The sequence below is a fragment of the Vollenhovia emeryi genome, unplaced genomic scaffold, assembly GCF_000949405.1.
Source record: "Vollenhovia emeryi isolate VEMERY1.0 unplaced genomic scaffold, V.emery_V1.0 DF939124.1, whole genome shotgun sequence".
Taxonomy (NCBI): Eukaryota; Metazoa; Arthropoda; class Insecta; order Hymenoptera; family Formicidae; genus Vollenhovia; species Vollenhovia emeryi.
The window spans coordinates 221,544-246,219 of NW_011967242.1; the positions used below are offsets into that span (position 1 = coordinate 221,544).

Genomic DNA, 24,676 nt, shown 5'->3' on the forward strand with positions numbered 1-24,676 from the left:
TTATGCAATCATGCGTATTGATTTCTTTAATATCAAATAATAAATTTATATTAATTTAATTTTTTGACATCAGAGATTTACAATGTGTAAAAGCTTCAGAAACGACTCGATTAGCTACTATTTATTTATATTTATAATAATTGTTTGGCCACAAAATGTTAATTAACATTTTTTATGTATCTCTCTTCTTATCTTTTATTCGTATTCAAGAGAAATATGTTTGTCTTGAAATATTTCTTTTCGAGCTTAATTAATGTGTAACATCTTATGTTTCAGAAAAGAGATGACATCTGCATTCTTTTATTATTGATGGTAATGGTCTGCAGAACTTGCGCCACATAAATATCTAATATTGTCCTCTGGAATAAGAGAAACTTCAGTTACATAATTTTAGTTTAAAAACAGCAACTCTAAACTTGCGTAATACGTAATAATATAAGCATCATGTTACATGCGCATATTAGATGCGTTTGCAAATTGGTTCATACACTGTACACACAAATTTGAGTTTCAAATTTATTATTTACAGCACTACAAATATATCATAGTTTCCAACCGAAAGAAGAACTACAATAAAAGCTGCTCATTTCGATGGTTGTCTATATTGACTATTGTAAAATATTGGCATAATCGTTTACGTTGTAACAACAAGAAACTGCGTAAGGAAAAACCTTCCAGATGAAAAGATTCCGATAAACAGACCAAGAGTAAAAGGCGAATAGAAGGATTAGGTAGCCAACATGTATGAGACATTTTCGTTCCCCGAGAGAGAAGGAAGGGAGAAAAGGAGAAAGGAGGGAGGGGGGGGGGGAGGAGAGAGAGAGAGCGCGCGCACTCGTGAGAGCACGATCCGGAAGCTTTCGGAAGGACTATAACGATTTTCACAGTAAACATTTGCCCATAGCTTACGCTTGCTCCTGTGGCTCAAGTTAAATTGCCTTCAAAATTGCATCTCCGCGGGCGACGCGCTGCAAGAGAACTCGAGCGAAGAGTACCGTCGCGAATCACTCGCATAAATTTCAACCCTAAGTCCCGAACTCGCGCAACGGTAGTCGCACGTGTAATTAAGCGATAATAATGATAAGGAACGTTTCAACGGAAAGTACTTGAGACTTGATCGCAAGTGCGGCCAGATTTTTATGCAGTCCTGCGTCTCAAGAAAATGTTCTCTCTAGAAAATGTTTATTTTGTAAACACGCCAACTATCTTTAGCTCTTCTTCAATAAAGATTGGAAACTTTGTAATAACAAGAAAGAATTTCAGGAAATAAACGATCAAAGGTTTTTTGCCGCTCTGTTTTAACATACAATTTTTAACACAGCTTTATAAACTAATTGTAATTAAATTGAGTTTTGTAAATAATGAATATAATTGATATGCAATATCGTATTTCATTTACAGATAGATAAATTTAAAGAAGTAATGCTAAACTAACATTGTATGACAAAAACATGGAAAAAAATATTAACCATCAACGTTAAGCTTTCTCTTGCGGCAGCACTATTGCTGCCAAAAGTGTAATCACTTATTCAGCATCATGATGGTCCAGCGAGTAACAAAGCGTAGTCCATTTGCAGTGGCAGAATTGGAATTCCAGCCAGCATTTCAGTTTTTCGGAATAGCATGTGTATATCTACATATTATGTGTATGATGCTGCAACAACTAAATGAAAATCTGTACCAAAATTATTCGACAAATTAAACGATTTCAAGATTAATGTATTCACTTTTACTTGTAATTAAACATGTAAACAAGATTAGAATATAACTTTGGTGATTTCAATATTTGATAGAAATAATATGTAGCAAGTATGCGTGGATTTCTCTTGAAATTAAAATTCATGGAAATTATTCCAATTATAATCTTTGTTTTTCTCCGACATATCCGAAATACATTTCACAGAAAGAAAGTTTCTTTTCGTGATTGTTCGCAGAAAATTTTTGATCGCAATAATTATCTACTTGGTTGAGGACTAACGATCATGAAGGAGGCAGCAAATTTGGTGGTAATGTGGATTAGCGTAGCTACTGTGCATCGACAGAATGCAGTGGTGCGTAAATTGCGAACATAGGATGGATACATATGAGAGAAAGAGAAAGGATAAGACCAAGCATAATGGCTTTTCAATGTACCGTGCGAGTGTGGAGCGAAACTGGCGTGAAATATTTATCGTTAAGCAGTCGAGATAATGCACGCGCAAACTGGAATTTACTTGGTGCAGGCAGTAAGAAGGGCGTTACCGGCCCTTCACTCCGTTCTCAAGATCGTTTTACGTTAATCCTCCCAACACTCCAACGGGTATTACATTACTCGCGTTTCCTGTGAAAGTATTTTCATATACTATGCCATAAATGTAATTGGTTTTTGGTTACAATGATTTTTTCATTACAATTTAATTCGTACTGCACGGCACACATTACATTGTACATCAAACTCATAAAATAAAGTTAAAAAGCTGGTTTTATCAAACAGCCTGTGTAGAGGACCTGTTTGAAATTATAACAACTTTTCATGAAATCACTGAGCGTCTAGGGGGAAGGAAATTATTCATATGCGAGTTTGTTTTTTATATATGTTCCATCATCACACAACTAGTAGAATAGGATTCACATAGTTACTACTGCATTCATTTGTTTTGTCTCAAGTTTCTAGTAGCTCGGTTCGGTAGCAACGTTTAGTTGCTTGGTATATTTATTACCTCGCATCTCCCACCCATTGCCAGCCTCGACTCTAGACGGTAAAGATGGTGCGCATTAATTTACTTAACGTCCACGATACAAGAGACTCTCATACTTCTTTTAGTTTCAAAGCTACATTTAAGGATAAAGTCTCATGACTCGAGAAATAAACGGACGACATCGAGTATATTATGTAAAATGTTCCGTGAATCATCTTACTCCGACGAGTTCGTCACTTTCCGTAAATCACAGAAATATGTTCTTTATAAAAGTTACTAAATGTCATTAAGTTTTTTTTCCATTGTAATTGTTAAGTGTTATTGAATTTGAACTTGTTAAAATAATAATAATTTTTCTCTAACGTGGCGTCAAGAAAAAGGTAAACAGAATTGGTGCTTAACGTATTAGTAGCACGATTGTTGTATAATATAAGGATTAAATACTTAATTATACAATACATATAGTATATGTGCGCGCGCGCACACACATACACACACAGTGTTTAATAATAGATTTGAAATGAAAATGATTTTATTCCACACACACCCTCCCTTTCTCTTTCTCTCAGGCAAAAATCTAAAATAAAGGAATAAATATTTTGTGAGATGTGAAATGAAAAATGGTTTGTCGTAAACGATAAGCTAGAAAAGAGCAGTATTTCTCTAATGAAATAACCTAAGATGAAAGAGATTATTATAGAAGTCATATATTCCTGGGAACGACAGATTCGCACGTAAGCTTTGTAATTACGATGCTACGTACTCTCTAGAATTAGTTCCATCTGTCAAAATATGTCTGGTAGCGTCTCGCTGAATTTAATTTCCAAAAGCGGATGTCCTATCCAATGAAATTAATTCGTGTAACTTGAATTGTAATAAAATGGAAGGTAAAATTTATGTGACAAAAGTTAAAAATACAATCTCCCAAAAACTGCGTGCGTACCGTGCAATTTATAAAAGTTGTATGATTTATAGATCAATTAGAAAGTTTCGTAAGGAATGATTCATCGCGTTGTTGAAATTCCGCAGCTCATTTTAGGAGGATCATGAAATTTCACATTACGAACATTCTATCGTGGTGATCGCGGTTTGAAAAACAGACAATTACAGTAAAACTGCCGAGTCATGGTGCGAGAATACTTTCGCAGACGCGGATTAAAGTAAGAACGACGGGAATAAGAGTAAGAAATGGCGACGCCCCTTAAGTGAGCACGATAGAGCAACCTCGGTGGTGTATTATTCCAACGGACACGCGAAATGAAAAATGAGTCCTTATAAACGTGAGTCTTGTGTAGAGATGGAGCCGGAAAGCTTCACATCGTGTTACCGAAGACGAGAAAGTCGACTGCTGAGCTCGAATGCGACCGAGTACAACGCCGTGCCATCCGTTTCATTAATAATTACAGCTTGTGTACCCGCGAAAATTACTCCCTTTATCTACCCTCGACGAGTACCCACCCTCTCATATGTTCTGCCGACTCCTCCCCGCTTTCTTCCTTGATTCATCTCAACCCTCTGTCGCGCTATGCGTTCGTACCTCGTCTTCACTCGGTATTGTGTTTCAAGTACTTTACTAGCATTTTATGCACCATTGCGCATGAGATAATTATTTGTAATAATATACATACGGTGTTCAAAGTCTCGCATTAACGGAATTAACATGTACTCGTATTACATTGCTCATGGGTTTGCTTAAAAATATGCAAAGATTGGTAATTGACATTAAGACATTCGCAATGCGAAGGTATTGAAACAAGAACACTTTGATCGTTACAAGTCAAACTGTCAAAAGATAATAATTGTAAAAAGCATCTCCAATCTCATATTTACAATACAATACATTAAGAATGTTTGTAAGTACATTGTCAAGCGGAAGGCGGCGTTGTTATTTCACTTTTATATTACTTTTAAAGCTTTCCAAGTTGCACCGCTTGTAATGAGAAACTTGGAAAACATATTGCGGCCGTATTAATGGATTCCGGTATACATTTCCCGGTTTACGTGTTGTGCGTTTATCGCATTGCGAATTCAGGACAGAGCCGAGAGACGTTCGTCTTGTCGTCCGCTCGTTGGAGACAGATACGAAACTGCTTCAGTCGGATAATATCCGTCGCCTCCGAAGAATGGCACTTCCATCGTGCCGTAAGTCGCGATATGCGAAATCGTGCAGTAGCAGCTATGAATTAAGGAGTTAAAGTTCAAGGCAAATGTCTACACAGTTTTCCGAGTCAAACGCGCAAATTTTCCTTTAAGAAATTAATTAGTTTAATATATATGTAATAAAAATTAGGATTCTTTTTGTTAAAACATTTTGCAATATAGAGGAAAGTATTGTTATGTTATGAAATAGGTTTCTAATATGAGATAGCAGGTTCTCAACACGCAAATTCAATCACAAATCTTTTTTTTCGCTTCAAGGGCAATAAATTCATGGTGGAATGATGCCTATTAATTTAGCGGAAACCCCTCTATCCCGTATTAGGATCCTATCTCATAATAGGGGACGTTCCTCTATGTATATAACATTACATGGATACTAACTTTAGTAAATCAAGATTTGTCAAGTACCAACGCAAATTTGCATTCGTCGACTTTGATGTATATATTATAGATAGCTAATTGTAAGTATGTATCTATGCTATCAAGATATATATGTATGTATGTACACGTATACGTTCAGCCGTCTGGTGGAAAGGTCGTAGAGTCGCGATCCAGAGTGACTCTCGCTATCTTAATAGAGTTTCAGGACGTTAAAAGCTCTTGGTCTCTGCACACGTATCCTTCCTTCCTTTCACGAACTAGCGTGGCGAATGATTTCCGACGGATCGAGTATTCGACGCGTCGCAGAAATCAATCGGAGACGTCAAGACGTTAATTCGATTCCGTGGATTTACGGCGCGGCCAGTTAGGATCGAATGGAGAACGTGCCACATGATTTCCTCCTTCACCATTCATTATTGATAGGAGATTATAAAATGCTGTTCATCATTTAAAACTCGGAAGCTTTTCTGAAGCTTCTTCTGCAAAATCAACGTTTTTGGAAAATGAGATAAGATAGAACGTAAGTTTTTTTTCTTAAATTACGAATGTTTCTGTCGAAATGATATTCGTATATGCTTCAGATTACAATACATATTATTAAATTACAAAATTTACATAATGGCAAAAACATGATAATGTATTACATTTCACACACAAGTTATTAATATATGCATTATTATTCAAACTAAGTAATATGGTTATATAATTTCTTTCATTATAAATTTTATATAAAATATGCACATATAAATTTATTCTATGTAACGTTAATATAAATAAATCTTGATCAAATCGTCAAAAACTAATAATTCCTTTATCAGTAATCTTGAACAAAGAGTTAGTCAGGATTCTGACCTGTACTAATTATAAGTTTTCTCAGAATCGACAAATACAATCTCGTATACGTATAATATATTTGCACAGTTGCGCAAATGTATGAAATTTCATTTATATCCTCAGGTTATTCGTAGGTATTATGAAAATAATTAAAATATTTAATCCGTACATACGCGAACGTGTTCTCTATGTGAACTCCTCAAGTCTCTCGTTCTATTTCGAGATCATAAGCGTGGACAAGAAGATAGAGAAAGCCGGTTAAACGGCGGGATTTAAATTCCGAGTTGGCAACATACCCTTCCGAAAGCACGGATTTAAGTGTCATTTCCTGCTACTCTCCTCTTTATTTCCGTAACTATATTTGTTAACGTTTCCTCACAAACATGTCACGATGAAATGAAATCTATGGAAAACACGCAATTATTTCTAATAATCGTCTTTCCATCGCAATCATTATATTTTGCGGTGTTAATCTGCATTGATTTATTTTACGTTTTTCGAAATTGGTAACACAATATCCTCATTATGATTATTTTACTCCGCACTTCTCATGTGTGTTTTGTAATTAAATAGATTGTAATTTGTTTCCGAATCATACGAGAATATCCATCTACTAGCGTTGCAATAAGAAAACTTTAAATTGACCGTGATGCGTCATCGCTCCATTGTTTATATTTAAAAAATATTGCGTAACAAGAAAAATTCATTTTGCAGAGGCGAGGAGAAACGTGACGAAGAACGAGTTGTTACTAGCATTGTCCGAAAATCGTCGTCAGCATAAACATATGCGAATACTGTCCACTATGAGGATGGCATTGTGCCAGCCGAGAAAGTTTCACCGCCACGATTGTGCAGGCGCCGAAACTACCGGGAGAAACGAAATGGGTGCGGACGCAGAAAACTCGTCTGAACGTACATACACAAACAAATTACATACGGTTATGCTAGCGAAACACTGTTCTGAAAGCTGAGTAACGGCTAGGAAAAGAGAGTAGCGAGAGGATTTTCGTTCGACGTTCAAGTTTGGCGAATGAATTTGAGATTTGTGATAGATTGCAACAGTTATGAGTTGCGACCTAGCTTTCGCGTGTATTTCCTTCTTTTAAAGAAATTTTGCAGCGGTTTGATTTCAGCAAAAATTTTAACTGGCGATTGTATTTATTATTTTCGGTTCTAATGTTGCTTTTACTTATCTAAACAGTAATTTAATAAAATTTCTAAAAATCGCGCACGCGCGAGTTTGAAATAGGATGGAAACACTAGTTTTAGGATACTTGGTCTACGTCTGTATATTAAAAAGAAATGAGAAATGGGAAAGTTACTTTGTTACTGTTACAGTTACAAAAGACAAAAAGTAACGTCGTTATCAGTCCGTTAGCAAAAAAGTAACTTGCAACGGTAACGGCTTTACTTGCATACCCTGAAAGAAATGATCAATGACGACATACATAATTAAGTCTAGTTTAATATAGATTTAAGATTAATATTCGCTTGAAAAGAGGAGAGGCAAAGCGATTTTTATCAAAGCAACGAACTCGATGCACCAACTTAAAGGAAGTGCAATTTTCTTGGCGCTCGGAAAATTTGCATTGCATGGTCAGAATGCACTCTTCTTTTATAAGCTTCTTAAATTGGCGCCTGTACTGAAATGGAAGCCGTGGCAAGCGGACAAAGATAGTCGCGAGTGGTTTCAGCGGGATGAACATTCAAGAGCGCCAAGTTCATTTCGGGACTAAGCCGTCGGGATGTCCTACCAACGCGGCGCCTCAGTCGAAATGGCAAATTCGAGAGAGCCAAATGAGGTGACAGGGTTATGAGAGAGATGGAGAAGTTGACGGAAGTCGTAGAAAGAGATTTAACGGATATATGCTCGTGCGTATATCATTGGAGAATATTATTCGTACAGAGATCAAATTAATAATTAAAAATCAGGTAAGATGTTAACGATCGCGTGTTTATTTAGGATTTAGAACGAGTGTGGTCTCTTCCGGTTCTTGCAATTAGTTGAAGATAGTTGAAAATTCCAACGAGAGGCATGAAAGTGCAAACAAGAAAGAGTAGAAAACAGATCTCTCAATCTATAATTTAAGAACAGACGGAAACAAATGTAGCTGCCGTAGCTAAAGCCTGCGTGTGGTAACTAAATTTCAGTTGTAAAATCTGGACAGGTAATATTTATTATAGTTGTGATAGCTAATACTTTGCTACTGTGCTTATTGTATTAGGACAACAAACCTTTGCTTAATGCAGCAAAATTGTGTTTCTAGTGCGTTTTTCCGTAAACGTTTATTTGAAACATCTATTTATCCTTGACACGTTAAGTGAAAAGCGTTTTCTATATGTATGTAATGTTGAAGTATATTTAAAAATAATGTATCAAAATGTCTGAAACAAAATAGCTTGCGTGAGTGAGGTTGCAAGAAAATGAATTTAATCCATTAAATCGGACGAATGTCGGATCATATCTCTTTAGTTCACCAACATATTTCTGCCAACGCGTTCGCCCGACCAAGCCGTGCGAATCGCGATGAGAGGTACAGGTGAGCGAATAACCAAGCGTGTGCGCTCAGTGACTGATAAACTCAGACACGACGACGGACGTACGATCATGCGCGAATGGATATTTCATCGACACGGGTTAGCTGAATTGTGCATGTGTGGCGCGTGTGGTGCGTCGAACGTGTGGTGCACATCCAATTGGTTTGTATGACGATTATCAAGGGTGCGACGCACGTTCGTCGCCTGCGCACGCGTGGCCGGTTCAATTCACGTGCTGCGTATGTATGAATGCACGACTGCGAGGAGTGCGGGGACACCGTTGCACTTTGGCGCGGGTGTTCCGGAGGAGCACCATCATGTTTACAGGTGAGAGCGTGCGGCGCGGCGCGGCACAGTAAATGGAATAGGAGGCAAGACGGAAACACTCGCCGCCGCGCCGCGGAGACGGAGGTAAAGTAAATTGCTACAAGACGGATCATAAATATCTCGGAATAGCGTTATATATGTGCAAGCCTTCGTTAGGACGGGCAGCACCACACAGCTTGCTCATAGATTCCGCATCCTCCTCGCTGTACGATGCGAATCAATGGCGTAGGCAGCTGCTGCAGCCAGCTGTTACGATATTGTCGATAATGGGGGATCTTGTAAAGTCGACTGTTCTGAACCAGTTGAACATTGTATCCTTGGCCAAGCGTACATTCTCGTAATAAGCTTGATCAAGCTCTGTAATACAGATAGGTGTCAAGTAATATATATATATATATTCTTTTTATAAAAAACTAAAGTAGTTACAACATTGCAACGTTGAGCCTTATAAATTGGAACAATCAATTTATTATGTCGGCTCCTTTCAGCAAACGATGCGAAATAAACAACAATCTCGACATCTGCGCGATGTACCCAACTGTCTCCAAGAATCGGTATCTGGGCCAAGGACGGCTTATTGCACTCAACACAGTTGCATAGTACGCGCGCAGGGTACAATTAATGGTGCAATTTAGCCCGGGTCAAGAGTCGCTCTCGCCGTTCACCAGAACGATATGGCCGAGGAGGAAGAGACGAGCTCGTTGGAGGATAAGGAAAGCTGATAGTACGCTAGTTTGGAAGAAAAACGTGCAAAGAGAATGTGCGAGTAGAGCAAAAGAATTTCGTTAAAATAAAAACGAGATAGGTATTACGTAAGCTTACCATAGTCGGAGTAGTCTCTTTCAAGAATTAACCTATCCACACCCTTTCGTCGCCTTTTCACAGATATTGCTTTCTCTTTCTGGGATCACTTTCTAATTGATTTTTTCAAACATTCAATATTTGGCCTCTTCCGACGATACCAATTGGATATTACTAAAGTTCATGAATATGCAATATTTCGTTAAATTATCTACTCAAGAACAATAATACAATTATATTATATTTTAGACGGTCAATAGCTTCATTATTATGTTTTCTAGTTTAATTTAAGTATATTCATACTCGTATTCATGAATTTTAGTATCTCAAATAATATTGCGCGTGTGTATGTTACGCGTGCTTTATTAAAAATAATATATCTATAATTTTAACACCTTTCATTCGAGTCCATTTGAATTTTTATTATTTCTAAATTGGATTAACACATTTATTGCTTTGCGTCTTTTTAAATTACAATCTTTTCTATGTAGAGCTCGCACGATGAATGTTAGGAACAAAGACGACAATCGCGAAATAATTGTCGATAACAGTAATAGATGATTTTTATCTTGGCTGTAACTTTATAGAGAGAACCGGCTCGCAATAAACGTCGGTTCTGTGTGTAAACATCGATATTGGCATGAGGGGATGGTTTGACTAACTGCTACCGACATCCTTTCGTTGTTCTCGAACGATTTTAGTATATCTTTAAGAGAATGTTCGCTTTCTACATTATTTAACAACATTTCTTAACCACTGGTTGAAGCATTAGGCGTCGACAAAACGTTTTCTATAAAATTCGTGATAAGCGTTGAAATTTTCATACTTCTGAACGTTTGGCCAAACTTTTTTTTACGAAATAACGGGACAAATTTGTTTTAGAATAAAATTAAATTTTTAGTTGCTTAGAAGTACATTTGAAACTTCAAGAATTCCCCTCCCCTTCCCCCACATACCCATATAATTTATAAAATAGAAACTATCAAATAATGAGATCGAGCAAATATACATTTTGAGAACGTTGTCGATAAAAATCGTCATTTTCAGTAAGTACAACTCTCGGTATAATTCTTTACGATGGCAACGTTATGAGCTTCAAGCCAAGCCTGTTGTAGTTGAGCATACTCAAGAATCTTTCTTTTTTTTCCCGGCATTCACGTCTTCGCAGGCTGAGTGCCTGCTAACACTTTCGAACGTGAAGAATGCGTCTCGTCCGTGGATTATATCCTCGGTGAGTTGCGCGTGCTCGAGCACGCGCCGCACCGTTTCTTCCCACTTCGTGTCTCGCAATCTCCTTGTAATTGGAGCCTCTCGCATCACCCCGCTGCTCCGCGATTTCCTTGTGATTGAAACGACGTCGTGTATACGACACGTTGTTTGGAATTCACGAGCAAAATTGGTTCTCGCGTATATATTACCTACAAGACACCGCAATCAGACACTCATTCGCGATTAACAGTCTCATTGTCGTATTGTCAAGTGTAAAATATATCAAATTTAGGTTGAAATTGCACATGGTCCAAGGCTTCGTTTGATATTGCATGTTTGTAAATTATTTGGGCGAATAAAATATGTAGACACAATCCATTTTTATATCTTTGATTTACAAATTGCAGTGTTACATTATTGGTAAATGTACACGGAAAAATGCTGTTAAACTAAAAAAAAAAAATGAAATTGCTTGAATTAAACGTTAACGTCACCGGCTACCACAAACATAAATAATCCACTCAATTATATTTGCTATGGATTTTAATTTTAACCATTGAACTAAATATCCAAATTATTAAGATAACTATCTGATGTTTCTCATTCATTAATACTGACGTTATTTCAACGAATTTATTTCAATTACACTGATCTTGATACATAAATTTCAAACTTAATGCAAACATTTTACAATTATAACGTCGCACGGAATGTCAAGAAAATTTTTAATTTTGGTTATTTCTTTTTTTTTCTTAATGTTGACAAAATTATCGGAGAATTTCTTCCGCATTGCGGTATTATACAATTAAACAGTAAAAGTTGCAACCAATATTATTACAATTTTAACGGATATTCGAGAGGGAGAGAGGGGGAGGGGCGCAAAGGAGAGGGAGAAGGAGAGGAGGGGGAGGAGGAAAAGAGAGAGAGAGAGAGTTTCGCTGTTAAATAAAGAATTCGTGTTTGAATTAGTTTCATGTTGCTTTGTTTGAGAATGAAAATTATAGGTGGTTACTGGAGAATGGGACAGAGTTTCAAATGTACTCAAAGACTTGTCCGCCGCAGAACGAATTTTTCCTCTGTAATGATAGATAACGCAATTTTGTCGTTAACTTTTACAGCACAATAACAAAAGTATTAACTTTTAATAAAAATTCAGTTTTTATATCACGTATTGCCCGTTACCATTGTATATTAGAGATTTAACAAAATGTATTATGTGACACAAATAAAATAATGTAGCAAAATATTAAATTCTCTCTCTCTTGTGCTTTTTCTCTACTCAATGCAATACGATATTAAAATTCTATGAATATTGTAAGAGTTGTTAATAAATTCATTACCGCCACATTAATATGTATCCGAAAGTAAAATTAGGTACAAGTGTTATAAAATTTGTTAGATAAAATCGTTTCCAAGAATTCACTTTCATGGATGTGACGAACAATTGCACTACGAGAAGGAAAATGTAGATCGCTGGTCAAAATGACAATGAAATCACTGGGACGTCGGAGGAAATAGGAACACGTGCCATATCAAATCGTGACAGTGAACATCGTTTATCTCCTTGAGATAGGAAGCCTCGAGATGTGTAAAAGTACGCGTTCTTTTCTAGAAAATGAAAAGAACCTAAGATGAATGAATTCGCGTAATAGAATAAAACGAGCTTGAGGACAGTACGATGGTTTGCCGGATCCATTAGACCCTCTTTCGTGTCTGGCGACCCACAAAATAAAGCAACATCGATTAATTCACCTTCTATCTCTTCAAAGAGGCACCTTATCAATCTGCGATGCTTCCTCGATTTGAATCCCGTCCCGACCTTTATTACTGACAAATTGTCATTAATAGCGTTAAAATCTCAGCTATCTTTATTTTCTAGATCTCTCGCTTCAACAGAAATTTCGCATTAATTACGTAGTTGCGAAACAAGTCATTAATTCTATACGCCATTCGCTGATAGAAATTATCGTCGTTGGAAGCTCTAAATATTTACGGTCGGAAATTACAGCCGACCAGGCATGTCGAAAAATTCATGTTGACTTACTGTCCTTGTCTCGCAACTGGAAGCTGGAGCCCCTTTTGACAGGAGTGGCTTAATGCAAATTTCACGGGACGACTGGTGTCATAAAAGCCGCGGTTTAGATATCAATTTATCACCGCTTTCTGCTCGGTAATATCGCATTATTTCCTACCCTTTCTGGTCCTCGCGGCCGGCAACAATGGCGATGGGCAATCAATAGCACTCACAACCCACCTCTCTTTCGCGCACCTCCCTCTGTACTCCCTCAACCCTGCCGCATCGTTCAGCCTGGAGGGAACTTTTGGTCATTTTTCATCCTCATGTCCTATCGACGGCCGACATTACAGTATGAAGACTGACGTGTACGCCATCGATGTGCGAGCTATGCACGCATTACTGCTTCCATTCTTCGTATTAACCTGTGGGGGGGGGGGGGGGGGGGGGGGAGGGAGAGTACAAGAGAGAGAGAGAGAGGCCGAAAACATAGTGAAATAGATAGGCACGGATTAATTTCGCGTATGAAAGCGTCTGCTAAACAAATTGTATGATTTTTAAGTGTTCTATGTATTTTAGTGTAATTGAAAGGAACACATTTCGCATTGTATATATACAATTTTCAAAATATCCATTAACCGATATGAGTTTTATCCTACTGTGTACACATCAGACTCCACAATTAAGAATAATATTATTCGGTAATTACTCGAAATTCTACTAATAAGTATATTAAAAATGCAATGTATCGAACGAATTAAGCCAAGTAAGATTTCTTAATTATGTGATTATAATGTAAAAAAAATGGAAACAATTCTCTTCAGCGCTGTATATTAACGGGAGCCTTCAACTTGTATCGGATTCATATCGCAGAAATTATGAAACCGATATTATGATAACGCCAAAGGTAGTGGGTGAAGGTACAGAGTAGGTTCGAGATATCGCAGCGAGCCCAGGAATGGTTTGTGCAATAAAGAGCAAGAGCGCATATAAGCCGCGGCTGTTAGTTCGCAGCCTGGTCACGACACGGATAGGTTGCGGCATGAGGCGGTTTCCATGGAGGACAGGGCAGCCCGGAGACTGGAGAGACTGCATTATGCATCCAAAAGTGGCTGGCTACACCCAGCTGCGATTGGACTCCTAATGTGATCCGTGCACAGGGCACGCTTCCTCGTAGAATATTCGACGTCTGATAGTGTGCAGAAAAGTACCATATCTGGCAGATTAGCACCCTATTTTCAGAAATCCGATATAATTGATAGAAATCTGACTCTTCTTTTAAAAGAGTTTTGTAGTACGTTTTAAAAGAGAGTACCAACAACATAAAATATCAAATATAAAACGTCGGAAATATAGGAGAAACCGACTTCTTTCTATTGTATAAAAATTTAGTAACGATTTTATCTTTTCACGCAGTATCGATTTAAGTTTCGATGTTTTTCGAGCTTCAACGAACACACCATTGTAATCCTCAAAACTGGCAACATTGAATTAAATTCACGCTTGCTGCGCCGTACTTACGGATTTCAACTACTCGATTGGGAAGAAAGTCAAAGAGTCTCAAGTTTCTCGGCACCTTACTATTATATACATAAATACGACTGTGATTGCGTGAACGAGAAAGAGAGAGAATAAGAGAGGACCAGAGAAAGGAGAAGCTAGGACTGCGAGAGTAAAGGAAGAAGATAGAGGGAAGAAGATCGGGGGCGAAGATCCTGTCTGTTCACTCGTGTGTAATTATTCGAGGGCATGTACAGAAACCGTCATGACACCGTCGACAGATCCTGTCGGCGCCACTCGACAGATTCAACCTCCAAGTCCTATGATTCGATTCGAGTCAGCGACCTAAATCGTTTCCGATATTCACTGTACTGATAGAAAACGAGAACCTGTCCAAGTATCGTCGTGACTTTGCTGTTCCTAACGTTGACTGATCTTTCATTCTGACAGCCTTTTCGCATCGCTGACTATAGCGTATTAGACTTCAGATTCATATTTTATATCAGCATGATTCCATCGTCGAAAAGCTAATGTAATTACTTCAAACTGTCGAGCTTTATGTATAAGTTACTCGTCCGTGCGTGTAACTATATGACTATGTACCGAAAATATTTAACACCTTCGCTACCAGCGTTACAACATGACACTCTCGAGTTCCACGTTAGATATAATTTCGTATTTTTTCTTTCTAGAATAAAATTAAATTTTATCATGTTGAATATGAGGTAACTTAGAAAACGTAATCTAATTAGCATATATGTATAATATGAGATGTTGAATATATCGATTAACTATTGTTTTGAAATAGCTTATCCAGAGAGTATGGTATGTGGTAAAAGTTTTCGAAATATAACGTGGCATACGCAGGGTTGGGAAAATTACTTAATAAAAGTATCTAGTTACAGTTACAAGTTACCAATGCTGAAAAGTAACGCGTTACAGTTACAGTTACTTTCTTGTAATGAAAATAAAAATATCAAATCTGTATTTGAATTGTAAAGCGTCGACAAGGCGCAAGCAAGCAATCCAGTAGAAAAAAAATAGAAAGAAGAGGCGAAATTCGGTAGTTTCTGGTAGTTTTCCTGCCATAAAATATTGAATAACTTAAGATATAAGAAATAAAATTTCAGCCAGTTCTAATCAAATAATATTACTTGTTTGTAATTTATCACCGGCGAAGAAAATATCGATCATGTACTATACATAAGCAATGCTTTCACATCACTTAGGGTGATAACAAGCATTGCCGTGTGTAATAAACTCCGATATTGCAAGATAGATACCATGAAAAGTTGCGGCTATGAAATTACTTTTTTATATGTACGAAAAAACAGAGATAAAACTTCCCACGATTAAAAATATATAATAATCTCCACTGAATTTTCTACCAAATGTAAAAAGGAATCATTCATATTTAATTTCTCGTAATCAATCTCATATCAAATGTGGTATGATTGACCAAATCTCGACATGATTGACCAAACCTCGTGGGATGAGACTTTTCCTACGTGTTCGTGAGTGTTGATGGAGTCTTATGGAAGGAGGAGGCCCAGGAAAGGCATCAGGCGCCGGCGGAGCAACTGAATCAACGTAGCTAACTCCACTGCTGCGCATCGGGTCGGTGAGTGACACATTTTTTTTTATTGAGGTAACGAATTTCATAGATTGTAGATCATAAAACGTAGATCCTAGATTGATACGTAGATCCGTTACCTTAAAATGGATAGAGTACAGCATAATTTCATTTTTTATTTGATATATTTTATTTATCTAAAGGGAGTGGTCGCGATTTTCACTGTGGAGGATTAAGTGCCCCGTTTCAGAACCAGAGTTAATCCCTGGTTTTCTTACGTCTCGGAAGCAGTGGTTACGCGACGTCGATTTGTGTTGCGGAAGTAACTGAAATATTAGAAGGGAAGATTGTAAATATACATATATGTATTCTTCTCAATAAATATTCTTCCATGAATATTAATAATGGAAGAATTATTCATATTCCAATAAAAATGAATATACGAGCTGCAATAATTTGAAAAACGATCGTCGTTAACTCTCTGCCGAAACGAACGCTATCTTGGAAAATCCGGAAGATCTGGGATTTATTCCTTCCTATAGCGGGGCCCTTAATGTCAATGGGTTCTTGAATTTTCTTTCACATTCGTTTAACTTCATAGAGCTTTACAAATCAGAGTATGTTGAGCTCATTTTCCATGTTGAGAATCGTTGAACCACTTCGCATATTTTACGCAGAATATGACGAATATTATTTAGGTATTCGTCGAGCTAATCTCTTGTAGCCTATCCATTTTTTATTAACAAATTTATATATAAAGTAAAATAAAATGACGTGACATTCTAATATTTTGTCGAGAACGCTGAAACTTTATATTATTTTCATACATTATTTCAGATCATTGATTAACTGGAATATTCAATTGTCGATCTATCTATCGTACGAAAAGTTTCTTTTCTCTGGGTCTCATGTCATTTATTCTGTATGTGTATCTCATGATACACTTTCAAGATGCGTTTTGGCATGAATACATACATAGTTACTCGTATCTTCGCGATCAGTTTTTCAAAAAATTTTCAAAAAATTATTAATTCTCTACTTTCATCCATATTGTCAATTTTAATTTACCGTGGAATGTAATTAAAATAAATATATAACACGAAGTAAATACATACATATATACTTGAATTTCGAATTTGAAGATTCAGTCACGAAGAGTCAGTCATTATCTATTCTCGAATAAATAACGGAAGTAAAAATATATTTGAATGGTTTTATACAGCACAATTTTTAAATTAATTTTCTTCTTTAATTAACTTCTCGTAGTCGTGCATTTCGATACGATCGACGCTCGCCTGTAGTTCGAATCGTACGAAATATCTGTCCGTGACGATAACTAACCGACTATGGAAGGAGTTTTCTTCCTTCCTGATCTCTGTCAAAATGATGAGACTGTATGGCCGGGGGGGACGAAAGGTAGGTCCAATCTGGCCCGACGAAGGAAGACTAAATACGACGAGGTAAGTGGTCAATATTGGCCACTTTAATGGAGTATGTGTCAAGTGCTGTACGAACTAAGTTGATTTCTTCTTATTTGCCAAAATTCGGGTGGATTATATTATTATTTTCTTTACATATTCTCGCATGTGTGCAAGTTTAATCACCCCCATTAAATCCCTGTTAAATCGCGTCACGGTTTTAACGAAAGACTTATAAGTTTATTAACAAAAAGTTGAAACGCGTGTAGGTAGGAAAATGGATAGGACTATACAGCGGAATACGGGTAGGTAGGTAGGTAGGGATTCGGGTAGGCAGGAACAGGGGAACATAACTCGATAATGTTGGCCAATGTACTGTCAATGTAAACGCAATACCGTGCAATTATTGACACGTAACATTGGCGTTACATTATTATTTATTCTATATTCAATATTAGAATTTTATTGGGCAACCTTGGCCAATGCAATTTCAATATCAGTTCAATATTAAATAATCATCTTGGTGCAATACCAGTAGTATATTTGCATTTATTTCATGACCAATATTATATTAGGAAAATATTGGCCAATGCACTGCCAACATAACCAATGTTTAACCAATGTTAGCTAATGTGTAACCAATGAATTGTGCTATTAGGGAAACGTTTATGCGCAAAGGCAAGGCCTAATATGATTTGTGGGGGTTTAAAAAATATATAAAGTAACTATTAATGTAATTATTAAATTAGTTACGAGTTATCGAAAAAATGTAACTGAGTAACTAAGTTACAGTTACAGACGGAGAGAAAGTAACAAAGTTAAGTTAGAGTTACCAAAAAGAAGTAACTGTAACTGTAACTTCGTTACAAGTAACGAGTTACTTCCTAGCCCTGGGTATATGTATATGTATATACAGGGTGTTATGTAATACCCGCCTCACCTCTTACTTACGGATAGAGCATACTAGACTGAGTCGAAAAGTCTTGTGTCATTTTGCAATTTTCACAATAGTTAACAAATTATTAATTATTAAAAATGTCTTAGCCCGGCCTACCGCCCAATTGAAGCTCGCGGCGAGATGCGGCCGTCCCGCGTTCGGCGTTGCTAGGCGCGCGGGGAGTTGTTTATTATTCGTAGCCGTTGCCGTGCGTCATAAACAATTCCCCACGCGTTTAGCAAAGCCAATCGCGGGACGGCCGCATCTCGCCGCGAGCTTGAACTGGGCGGTAGGCCGGGCCAACAAATATCACACAAAAAATATTCAAGTATTATTACGTAACTATATGTAAGAAGTGTGTGGCGGGAGTTGAAAATAAAATCACGGACTGATTTATTCATTGCCGCGACGTATCGTTCACAATCGCAATGGACAATTCGAATAGGTATAGAGTCAGTTTGTCTCCCACTATGGTTTGGCACTTCTCACCTGTTATCGATTTTACTGGTCAACCGAGGCCGTTCTTTTTGCGTTTGTTTTAAATTTATGGTCCCATCGCAACAGTAGCAGCTGCGTACCATTGACGCGCACAGAGGATCATCGCATAAGTAATCGCAAATACATAATAAAAGGGGGAAGAGCGAAGTAGAAGCCAAGTTGTATCATATGAACATATTGGATCACTTGTAATCGACTAAGCAACGTGAAATGTATTATTACATATGGTAAAATCAAATATCGATTTACTTATGTAGATAGGGTGATATAGCAAGACTTACTTATTTATGTATAATAACAAAAATAAAATATAGATGCAGCAATTTCATTTATTTAACTGGCAAATGTGTGCAAACTTACTTAAAAAACAAAAATTTAAGAAAATCACTTCTTTGAAAAGTGAGCGTAAACGTACATTCGCTCAATGTGTATAATTTCACTAAAGATATAGTATACACACATGTAAACATCAATAGAATGAAGTAATTATATAAAATTTACATTTACATACAATTACATACATTACGCAGTTAATAAACATAGTTACATATTCGTTATAGTAACTACGAGAATTTGTATTTATCTAAAAGAGAGATAGAGAGAGATTACAGGAATGTAATCATTCGAGTTGCCTGAAATCAAAGCGATTTGGTCCCAATGTCGTTGACGGTCAGTGCGGTCGTTACACCGACTAAAGGAATTGAATTAATTGACGCCCGGCGGCACTTTACCCTGACCGAAAGCAGGTCATGACGTCACAAGCGGAATATTGTTCTTATTATGCAGTTCTCTCCAGTTCTCTCTCGAGCTGCTGTAGATTTAAACAGTTGATTAATTTGCACGCGTATATGTAGAAAGTAAAGCTACCGCAATGTACATCTTTTATTAAAAATATTGTGAATAATAGAAAATAGTAACATTGTGAAAACATGGTATCTTATAAATTGTATAAATGTATTAAATCTTAAATTTTACCGGTACTTTCTGGTACACGGAATACCGATGTTCCTCATTAAAGTTACCGAGTAAGGTTTTTATTAGTTTCATTTATTAGAATACGTATGCGAACCCGATGCAATTAATCGTTGCAATTTATAAATTTTTATCACGCAGAAAATAGCAGAATATGCGCGATCGTAAACAGAATTTATCGAAACTCGGACTCGTGAGTTTGAATTTTAATCGAACCCTGTTAATTTATTTACGCGATTACCATGGCAACGATTTTAAATTATAAATTCTCGCAGCTCATGTCTGAATTGATATATGAAACGCTTTGAAGATTGTTACAATTGTAACTACGGATTGAGATTGAGATTAGATTGAAATTTGACCAATCAGAGTAAAGTTTGCTAATATCAAGTTTAATGAATTTTACTCCGATTGGTCAAATCTCAATCTAATCTCAATCTCGATCCGTGGTCTGATACGGGCTTTACACAATTACGTGAGAAATTAAATAAATCATTTGGATTAATCTCTTCCGTCGTGACAGGATGGACATTCATCACGGCAAGGAAAAACAGGAAAAAGATCGGATATAGAGAAAGTGTAACGAAGCTAAGTGTACCGATACACGCGGAAGGAGAACGAATGGGTGGATGGCAACGATGGGCGACGAAGTGGGAAAAGCTTCTGCGGCTGAAAGTCTCCTACGCTTTTCAATATTGCTGGTCACAAATCTTTCTTCCGCGCTGTGGGAAAAAGCGGCCGAGGCCGATATCGTGAAACGTCAGGCCCGAAGGATATGACAGACTGCTACTATACATCTTTTCATTAGAGTCGCGTAACACGAGTTTATAAGTAAATTGTTGGCAACAAAAAATTTTTCGTTGCAGTATCGGGATGTTGGAATATGACATTTCAATGTTAAAAACTTTATAACAATATTATCATATGATTAGCAACACAATTGAAAATAATTTGACATTATTTCGTGTATTAGTGTATCCTTCAGTACAGACAAGTATTAATTTCACAAAGTAAAGTTTTTGTTCGGCAATAATGTACTTTTAGTAGATACCGTGCCCTGTAGACTACAGTTGGTACCATTTTAACAGTAAATTGTATTCTCTCTCGCTTCGTTACACGTGCCCTCAAACACATGTGGCTTAAGTAGACGGAATTTGATTTATTCATGTCTTTAGTGTTCTCGCGAACATATATTGGTACGTTGAGGAATTGCAGCTAAGATTTGCAATAGCATACTAGAACATAGAACCGTTTAATCTTAAGTTTGTATGAAAGCACCGCGAAATTACCATCTGACTTTTAATCTTACGGTGTTCGCAAGAGTTTTAAAACTTTATAATTACATCGGCGTGTCAGCATTCGTAATCATATAGCGATACGCTTTCTAACTTGTTCGCAGAGTTCATCGTTCTCAATTATTTTTCAAAGTAACATTTTAAAATCTTTTATCTATTATTTCTGTTCGCTTCATGATAGAAGCAACAACTTTTTAACATCACTATTCTTATATTTATGTAATGTTTACGACAATAATGATTACAATTATAATTATAATTGCATTGAACAATAAGTAGAGGAAAGTCCTTTATTATGAGATAGTAGGCTTTCAACGTCCAAATTCAATCGCAAATCTGTTTTCGCAACGATTACACGACCTAACAATCAATTTTCCACTAAACAGATTTCACTCCAAGAGCAATAAATTCACGATGGAACCAATAGATGATTTAGCAGAAACCCCTCCCTATCTCGTATTAGAAGCCTATCTCATAGTAGGGGACTTCCCTCTATAATTGTAATAATTAGTAGTTGCAGTAATAAAATCCAAAATGAAAACATACATGTAATTTCTATAATATTTTGGGAAAGAAATAAAACTTTAAAATAAACTTTCCATTAGCATAACGCGCTCGCTATTCTCAAAATTCAGTGAGATAAACCGATTTACAGAAATGGCAATTCTCTTCCTGGATGTTATATCGCCGCTTAACTGAACGTTCTTGGTTAATTGAATTAGAGCAAGTATTAGGTAATGCCGCGGAGGGATGATACAAGAATTAGCCACCGTGCTAGAAGCAGATCATATTAAGGGGAAGCACTGAGTTACTCGACATTTCCTTAAGTCGCTCGTGACATTCAGCTGCCTGGTCTGTTGCTGAACGTAATATGATAAGGGAGGTCATAGCACTTAGTATGATATACCGTTTTATTGAAAAATATATAGACTATCTCTTATGTGCCCATCATAACAATCTCATTCTTTTTCCGTCACCTCAAAAGAACTTTTTACAGATGTAATAAAATATATTTTGACAATTTCTATTTAATTGTTAAAATTACGTTGATTTAGAGAAATATTTTAGCTAATGTTACAATTTCTATTTCTCTCTTTTATGTAGAAGCAAAGTTTCTCTTAAATTTTGTTTACTTATCTGTGTCAAGTATTGAAATTTCATTATACTCTTTTTCTATTAATTTTTCTTATCCCCGATTTCATACGTAAACGCTCATATTCTATCTGAGAATAATCTATGACTCTTGAGCAAGATCATCCGCCTTGCAAATAAAAGCTTGCGAAGCTAGCACGGAGGGCAAGGATGGATACTTCCTGTAAGTCGGAGGCAAAGCGCTCGAAAAGTCCGCTACCCGTATGCGGATACGCAAAAAGTAAAATCAAAGCCGGTGAAAGAAAAAATCAAAGCCAAGGAGACTACGGTGCGGAGAAGGGGTCAAGGATTCTTTCGCTGCTTTGACGTCGAACGAACGTCTGGCATATTCCGCTCCGACGTGCACCACCGTGCTCTTCCGGTATCCTGCGAAAGCACCACAACGAGTGAAACTCCTGAAATATTCACGATAAAGAAAAAGCGCCTCTGAAGTTGCGCGCTACCTACATTACAGCTTCCTGTGGATTTGCTATCCCACACTATGTTCGGAGAATTTATTTAGCGTTGACCTCGGTTATCTTGGCAGAAGAAAAATAAAAAAACTCTTTATGCCAGATTTCACATCTTTAATCCAAAGTTCCTCTCACTTTTCTGTTATATTTTGCGCTTAGCGAGAAGAGTTGGGTTGGTGATTTAATCAATTTACAAAATTTTTCCTCACTCCGTGAAACCGGTATAATCTCTTAGCGAAGGTATGAGCATATTTTTCCTAAAAGGTATTGGGAAAATTTATGAATTCTTGGGCGCACTCTCGCTGCCGGCACAACGATTCGTCGTAGACTCTGCAGCCACCTACCCTCTTACATACCCTTTAATATTATAAGAAACGATCTACGGTAAATTTCCTGAAAGCATGTCGTGAGCAAAACGGCTCGTCGCGTTGCGGAATAAAAAGCACGTGCCTCAACTCGTTGTGATATCTGCGATTCTATTAGCTACGTTTTTTTTTTCATATACAGTATGATGATCATAGTTCACTGTGACATTCATTACAAAGTGTTCTCTTCACTCTACATATATCCTTTAATTAAATCGATTAGAACAAAAGGGGCACATGTGATAAAATCATATTATACATTTGTATATTTGAAAAACTATTTTGTAAGCATAATATGAATTTTTCAGTAGGTGTAGTATTTTTATGTTACTTTGTCCTGAAGAGAGAGAGAGCCCGTTAAAATAAATTTTTATTAAAAAAGTTTTTTAAATTTCGATTTTGATGCTGGAGCAAGGATCCATTATTAACTTAATTTCGGCCCAAATGTTACATACCACTTTTCTATTCTCACTGATCAATTGTTTGAAAATCTCGCGGCAAACATCACAAAAATTTATCGCAATATAAAACTGAGTAAAATTCATCACATAAAGTAAAAGTAAATATAAAATTAATTAAATGTAGAAAACATTCAGCAATTGAACGCTGAAGGAATTTAACTAATTGTAAAACATGATATGTAGTGAAGTTGGCCGTCAATTTTTTAATTAATTACTCAAACTTAATCGATTAATCAAATTTTATTTTGCAAAAAACCACGTGTCTATACTTGATTTCTTATTATACTTGGTTCGTATGACGTTGTTTTGCTGCACCCTGTTCTCTTATCTTCTTTTTCATGCAAAACGACAAAGGGATCTAAGTTATACATTGCGTCTCCAATTTTCTGTCTGAGCATTCGTTGTCCTGTAGCGTAAGCAAACAGTTAAGCAAATGCCGAGACAACTTGTCCGGTTAAGGCAAGCAGTTCGTTACAAAGGTTCTCAGGATATTACGGTAAACGACGCTTTCGCGTCCTCGCATTTGCACACTCGTATATGATACTTTCGTATGTGTGTTATGAAAAGATATTCTATCAATTTTAAACTAATGAGATTAATATCGGAAAGATTAATTACATAATGACTGAAACTTAAGAACACAGCAAACAAATATCACCTATTGCGGTTCAATAATTGTAGAGAAATTCTGTAATAGTTACATACGTATAAAAGAAATAATTATTTCAAAAAATGTAAATCGTATTTTGCATTGAAAAATACCTAATGGAAAGCAATGTATCAAATTTAGAGAAAGCTCATACAGGAGCTCCACGATTCAATTCTAATCGAATTAAATTGCAGTGTTAATTATCTTTCCACTTGAGCTATCTCGATTATTCCATCGAGTTATCTCCGATTGCCCTTCACTAGCAAAATCTGAAATTTTGACTGTATTAAAACACCGATGTTAAAGAGAATATATTAATTTATTTAATAAACTATAAATAAATTACAAATATGATAAACGTTGTATTATATGCGATAAACGTTGGATGGTATGATCAAGAATCATCCATATACAGGGTGTCAGATTCGATATGGACAATCCCAAAGATTATAGTAGATTAGG

General features: G+C 36.6%; 1 protein-coding gene and 1 long non-coding RNA gene across 2 annotated transcripts in view; one reads left to right on the forward strand and one right to left on the reverse strand.

Annotated features, from left to right (window-relative positions):
* Positions 1 to 24,676, reverse strand: part of LOC105569326 — a 281,091-nt gene that overhangs the window by 38,273 nt on the left and 218,142 nt on the right. The gene's annotated exons all lie outside the window — the stretch shown is intronic.
* On the forward strand, positions 8,577 to 9,734 carry LOC105569325. Its single transcript, XR_001009496.1, has 3 exons — positions 8,577 to 9,002; positions 9,075 to 9,297; positions 9,407 to 9,734. It is a non-coding gene; the product is annotated as an uncharacterized LOC105569325 (long non-coding RNA).